Raw genomic sequence first — 7,299 nt, 5'->3', positions numbered from 1 at the left:
TGCAATTTTTAGTAAAACTTTTAAAAAATGTTTTCTAGTAATTTAAAGCTAGCAAGGATAAACACGGCAAGTGAATCCCATGGCTTTTACTGTGGTTAAGCAGAAAGTATGAGCATCAACGATTGCCAAGATGGTCAGGATTTCATGCTACATAAAGTACAGAGCAGATCACAGTGAAAGACACAGCTCCATCTACTGTAAAGACTTTGAATTGGATAGCTCTGGGTTTTGCCTCCATGGGGCTCCTCTCATAATGGCTTTGGGACTTCTCTGTGTGGCGTCGTGCTCACAGTCCTTTACTGAGCAGGGAGGGATATAAACCTGACAAACTTGAGGCTGCTGCTGCCCTCAAGGAGCTCCTGGCAGAACAGCTGGAAGGCAGCAGCTAGTTTAGGCTGACATTTCATGCTCTGCAGACTTTGTGCTGCCTCACAAGGGCCAAGGGTGTAGGAGAAAGAGGGAGTTACTTTGCTCTACTTAAAGCCCAGGAGCATTAAAGTCAACGGAATTAATCCATGAGTCGGGCAAAGACCTAGGAGAGTGCCGAAGAGGTGACTGGAGAATTGGAAACCCAGGGTGAAGGGGAAGGAGACGCCAATGGTGTTTCTGCTTATGCTGACCAGCATTTCGAGGCAATGAAAGGTTACAGTCAAGGCGAGGGCTTCTAGATGGACAAGGTCATTCATTTACGGTAACTATGTCCAGTACGGGTGACAGCATGTTCTGATCAGGGAGAACCTTCAAGCAACTCTTCTCTAGGAGATGAACAGGACACTCAAGTAGAAAGCAGCCCCTGATGTAAATGTTAGAATGAACTTATATGCAGCATGGCTTGGAAGTAATGAGGAAGAATTCTTCTTTCTGCAATGAGTAAAGTTCAGAGCAATGGGGCATCAGGTGGCAGAATCGGGCAATAGCACCAAGAACAGTTGAGATAGACACTGAAGAATAATGGATTTCCAAGGGCACAGAAAGAGAGGATGGGTGTTTCAGGTAAGAGGAAAAGCGTGGATGGCTGCCCCAAGGTGTGGAATTTCATCATGTGTTTAGGAAACAGTGCAGCTTGGTGTGGCTAAGGCTGGTAAGGTGGCAGAACAAGAAGTTACTTAAGCAGGGACCAGCTTCTAAAAATCTTGAATTCTAAGGCAAAAAGTTTGCACACATCATAGCGTCATTGAGAGGTTTTTTGTTTTGTTCTGTTTTTCCAGTTCTAGGGATTGAACCTAGGTGCACCCTACCACTGAACTATTTCCCTACCCCATTTATAAATTTTACTTTGAGACAGGGTCTTGCTGTGTTGCTCAGGTGGGCCTCAAACTTGAATTCCTCCTGTTCCAGCCTCCCAAGAAGCTGGGAATGTATGGTGCACCAGCTCCTTTGGGAGCTTTGAAGTGGAGCAGAGACAAGAGAACAATCACCTCAAAGCAAAGTGGAGGGTGGGTCATGGCAGGATGAGGACGCAGATTAGAGAAGCTGGTCAAGAAGAGAATGCAAAGAGTTCAGAAGAGACGCAGAGGACCCGAACCAGGGAAGTGAAGGGGAAAGAGGAGGAAACAATCACACACGAAGTTCAAATTCACCTATGGAATACAGCCTGGACTGATAGCTGGACCCGGGTGGTACCTTTAACAGGCTGGGACAGTCAGGAGAAGGAATGATCAGGTGATTATGATCTACCTGTTGCCAATACAGTGAATTACACATAGAAAGTGCTATATCTATGTTCTGTATATTATTATTATTATTATTATTTACCTCAAAAACTAGGTCATCTTTATACATAACTTTTTAGCAAAAGGTAATTAGATTTCTTTAGAGTAAGCAAACTACCAGAGATCATTAGAAAACATGCTTTATTGCCCATAATATCATTAACCTTTGAATGAAAGCCTGTATAATGCATGTCTATTCAACATTGCCTCTGAGAAGCAACTGCAAATTATTAGGATAATGACACCCAGTTTACCCCTGCCTCCTAGCCTCCCAAGGAACTGTGCGCTTCTCAAAGTCAGACACTTAACTGTATTCTCCATTGTATCCCCAATCTCCAGGGGAGTCTTATAAGGTAGCCATTGCTCCACAGGCATTTGTCAAAAGTAGATGATGGATGGATGGATGGATGGATGGATGGATGGATGGAAGGAATGGTAAAAAAGATTTAAATGCTTGGGGAAAAAGAAACTTTCTTTTAAACAAAATATAATGTTTTAGACTCAGAAAATTGTCAATCGATCCACCCAAGGGAAGTGCCCAACGACTCGCTGATAGACTCCCTGGGAGTCAGAGTCCTACACAGAGGCAGCTGAGGCTAAGCCACCGGATATGTTCTCCCTGGGAGCAGCTTTCTCAACTATAGCCTCACACGAGAGATCATGGTTGAAGGAAAGTTTGGCTGAATAGATGCCATGGGAAGTCTCGAAACGGATGTTTAGCTTAAAATGTTAAGTAAGGCTCAAGTATTCCAGACCAGGAAGCCATGGTGCCTGCGAACAATGAGGCTTCAGGGAATGTCTGCTTGGATGAAAACTGGCCCAGTACAGCAGGAGGAATGGACTGTGGTCTAGGTTCACAGTGGTACTGTCCATCCTGAGTCCTTGGACTGGCCAGGAGCACTCTAAGCAGGAGAGAGAGGGCTTTCCCTACTGAGGTTCACGGAAGACCACCTAAATCAGAACTACCCAGGAACTGCATGCACCTGCAGAGTTGCAGGTCCTAGCCCAAGCCCTCAATCAGAATCTGAGAGTCGTCCTGATAATCTGCACTCTTAACATCTTCTGGGATCAAAAGAGATCTATATTTGAAACTCAGCTAACCCTCACACTGTCCATCTAAACTTGGGCAAACTAAAACATTCCCTGGGATTTTACTTCCTCTGCACAGTGCAGATAGCAAAACTCCTTTTGCCTGGCGGTGTGTGTGGGGGTGTCATTCTGAGCGCTGGAATGAGGCAGCCAAAGCCCAGAGCACTGGAAAGCAGCCCCAGCTCAGAGCGGGGGTGGGCAGGGGAGCAGGTGAAACCTTCTCCTCCAAGCTGCCTTTCTGTATCGCTAGTCCCTGTCCTCCAGGAGCAGGTCTCATCTTCCTCTCCACTTCTTGCCACCCCAGCTCCTATGCTGGAATGGCAAGAGGGTTCCCTATGATATACATTCACTCTGCTTATCCCAGCTCCCAGCTAAAAATGTTCCTTTCCCCGCAACCACTGGGAATCACAGCTGCATCTACAGTTCTTCCTTAGGTGATCTTGCTCAGCCTCCCAACTAGCTCCCTTCAAACCCACGCTGGGATCCCGTCCTAGTGCCTTTCAGTTCCTTAATTATTTTTTTGTCATGGTAAAATACATGTAATTTTTAATTGTTTTCACCATGTTTTTGTGTCCAAGTCGGTGACAGTAAGTAAATTTGCAATGTTGGGCAACCACCATCACTAACCATCTTCAGAACTTTATCTTCATCCCAAATTGAGATTGGATTGCATTAAACCTTCACTCTACATTTCTCCCTGTTCAAATCCTGCGATGCCACCATTCTTCTATCTATGCTTTTATGCATTCAAGGCACCTTATATAAGTGGAATCACTTAATATTTGTCCTTTTATATCTGCTCATTTCCCTCAGAAAATGTTTTCAAGGTTTGTTAGTGTTAATAAGTACCAGAATGTCACTCCTTGATGGTTGAATAATAGTCTGTCGTGTGAACAGACCACATTTTGTCCATCCATTCCTATGTCCAGGGCGTCTGGGTTATTCTCACCCTCTGGCTGTTTGAATAATGCTGCCATCAACACTGGTCACACAGACGGTTCCTCTCTTCAGATACTTTGGGCCTGCAGCTAGGTCTGACCTCTGCCTTTCTGCTTCTTGGCTTCATTTGCTTCTGAAATGCACCCTCTCGTATTTACAGTACATATCTGCCTGCAGCTTCTAGAATGACGTACTTATAGCATCCCAACAGTGAGATATAGGGATTTGTTTTAACTAACTCTTGGTAAAAAAAAAAAAAAAAAAAAAAAAAAAAAAACCCTGGAGGATTTTGATTGGCTGGGGTCTTGGATCCAGTTGGTGATTCATGATTGCTTCAGCCTCCATAAATCTAACTCCGAGGTTAGGAAAGGGTCCATGACCAGAAGTCCCACAGGATGCACTGGTGGAGGTAGGATCACAGGGAAGAGACTTCCTACTTATAAATGAAACCACATTTGTGCAGTATACTAAAACATGTGCCCAGTCATGTTTTAGTGTGGAAGTCACTGCATCATGTAACTTGCCTTGAAATTACACGAAAGCAGGTAACCTAGATGAATTTAATGAGTGGAATGTGTTTAAATTACATGGGATCATATAAAGACTTAGGTTTTGCCCTCTTCTTCCCTCTCTTTCTTTCTGCTATATGCTGGACTTTGGAGCTACAGAGATGAGGAAAACAAGCACCATCTGTATACTTGGGGCACTGTGCTTAGTGGGAAGGTGGGGTGGGGGAGGTCAGGGAGAAGAGTGAACCCTGGGGTGTCCGGCTATGATCAGGGTGATGTTTCCGTGGGAAAACCAGATGGGGAGCATCCACTGTCTTGGAGAGGAGCCAGGGAAAACAGCAGGATGAGGGGCTTTCAAGCCACGGTTTGAAGGACCAGTACCTCTGTAGAGCACAGAGGGCTTCCCAGCAAAGAAGTGGAATAACTACTACCAAGTCAAAACCCAGTGACCCCGCAATGTCCTGTCTCTGGAAAGGACAGTGTTTCCATAGAAGTCATAGGAGAAATTATCCAAGTATTATTTTAGTACCATGCTAGCTATTATAAGACATTTAAAAAGTTCATTTAGTGGCCAGTAGTGTCCTAATGTTTTTTACAAAATAAGAAGCATGACACGTTAAATCAGTGGGCACCAGTAGATTGTGATGGCATTTTTAAATGGGATGGGTGTAGAATAAAAAAAAAATAGAAGTCATAGGAGGTCAGTGTTACCAGAGAGCGAGGGACTATGGAAGCAGGACAAGCCCAGCTAGGGAGGACATTAAATTTCACACTAGAAATCTTGGCTGGGCACAGTTGAAGATTTTGAGCAGTGGAGTTACTTAATCAGACTTGTGAGTTAGAAAACTCAGGCTAGAAGCAATGTGAGATTTGAAGTGGAAAGTAGTGATCCTGGATGTGGAAAGGAGTGGGTCCTGAGCTCATGGGGACTTCAGGGAGTTCGGACATGACAGTCTTTTCACTGTGAATTGTGAAGAAGGAGGAAGGTTATAACAGGGCAGTGAGGAAGCTTGCAGTTTGGGATGCTATTCTGGGGTCAGTTATGTGTTTCTGAAAAAACAGATGAGAGAAGGATCGTGCAGGGGTAAGGGTTGAATTGTGTCCCCACGAAACACCTATGTTGAATCCCAACCCTCAGCATCTTAGAACGTGACTGTGCTTGAAATCAGGGCCTTTATTGGGGTGATAAGTGAGGATGTGAGAGTAGGTCCTACCCAAGGTGCCTGGTGTCCTTGTAAATTTGGGCACATAGAGATGCCAGGAATGTGCAAGCACAGAGAAAAGGGCATTTGAGGACACAGGGACAAAGTGGCCTTCTGAAAGCCAGGAAGAGAGGCTTCAGAAGGAATCAACCCTGATACCCCTTGATGTTGAACTTCTAGCCTTTAGAGCAGGGAGAAAATACATCTTGACAGTCCATCTGGCCTGATACTTTTGTTGTGGCGCCTGGGAAGACTAAGCCAGTGTGTCAAAGTCCTCCAAGACACTGGATGGACATGGAACTACCCTGACATTTGCTTTCCTCTGATTGTCCTGGTTTATATCCCATGGGGGGTGGGTGGGCATCAAAAAACCATAGGGGAAAAAGTCAGGAGGGTGAGAACTGAGACAGAAGCCATGAGAAGTTTCACAGGTCCAGGCAAACGGGTTGGTAGTGAAGAGTGAAGCAATAAATGATAGAGCTACATAAAAGCAACTTTAAAATCTATCCTTGTGTCTAGTTGCATTAAAAAATTGCAAACTTGGTTTTGTAATTCCAAGCTTTTTCAGAAATTGGCTTATCAGAAGTAGTAATACTGCCTGCCTGCTATTGATTCAGTGACAATCCAATCTAAATTAAAAGGTCACTACCAATTTTTTTTTTCTGATGAAAAAGAACTGATGCCAAGGGTGGGGAAATTTTCTGAAGGGGATAGTTGATCAAATACTGTGACACTGATTACTCTGTGCTATGGTCTTCTGTTGTTTCATTTTTCTCTGGGGAAAATACACTCCATAAGAGAGCTCCTCAGGGTACTGGAAAAGTAGCAAGTAATTTTAGACAACTTCCTGGTAAAATACTACATGGTCTGAGGGTAGGATTCTATAAATCTAAATGAAACAAGCCTTAGGGAATTGGTATGGAAGTACGGGCAGAGGTCATAGGCAGGAGAAGCTTGATTTGCCTGAAAAAGAAGATATCAAGAAATAATGATTTAATTTTTACTCTGGTGTGAAGAGCTGAAGAGAGGCATGATCTATTCGTGCTCTGGGGCAGTGGAAAAGGTGTTGATTGTGCCTGACTGGTGTATATATTTTTCTAATGAAAATGCAATTTGAATAGAGCTTAGGGTGGCCATGAAAATGTGACACTCCACTGGAGAGTCATAGATTTTGTCTTAAAGTCAAGTTTATTAGCATGTGCCAGGCCCTAGGTTCAATTCTTAGTACATGCACACATGTGCGTATATACACACACAAAAGTTGAGGTCTAATTTAAATTCAACAAATTCAAGTGTATACGTCAAAGAGCCTACAAATGTTTAGTGTCCCCACCCTTACAATCAGGACTAAGGGCATTTCCATTACCCAAAAAAGATCTCTTATGGCCTCTTATAATCATCTCTCTCCCCGTCTCCTTTAGCACCTAATGTCTACTGCTCTTATTCCCCTACAGTTCTGCCTTTTTCAGAATGGCATAGAAATGAAATCCTACAATATGTAGCCTTTTGTATCTTTAAGTCAGGTAGTTGCAGCCTTCAACTTGCAACTTAAACATTTCTACATGCACACACCTGCACACCCAGCTCATTGGGATTTTGATTGCAATTGCTCAGAATCTATATATCAATTTTGGGAGAACTGGCATTTCTGCAATACTGTCTTTACTCCATGAACATAGTATACTCTCTATTTATGTAGTTTTTACCTTCTATTATCAATGTTTTATGGTTTTCAGTGTAAAACTCTTGCATATATTTGACTTTTCCCCAAGTGTTTTATATTTTTTGGTGTTTTATATTTTTTGATGTTGTAGGGAAAAATCAAATTGATTTCCTCTTTCACAGCAC

This window comes from Ictidomys tridecemlineatus, chromosome 5 (assembly GCF_052094955.1).
Source record: "Ictidomys tridecemlineatus isolate mIctTri1 chromosome 5, mIctTri1.hap1, whole genome shotgun sequence".
In the NCBI taxonomy this organism is placed as follows: domain Eukaryota; kingdom Metazoa; phylum Chordata; class Mammalia; order Rodentia; family Sciuridae; genus Ictidomys; species Ictidomys tridecemlineatus.
This window is presented reverse-complemented; position numbering follows the sequence as displayed.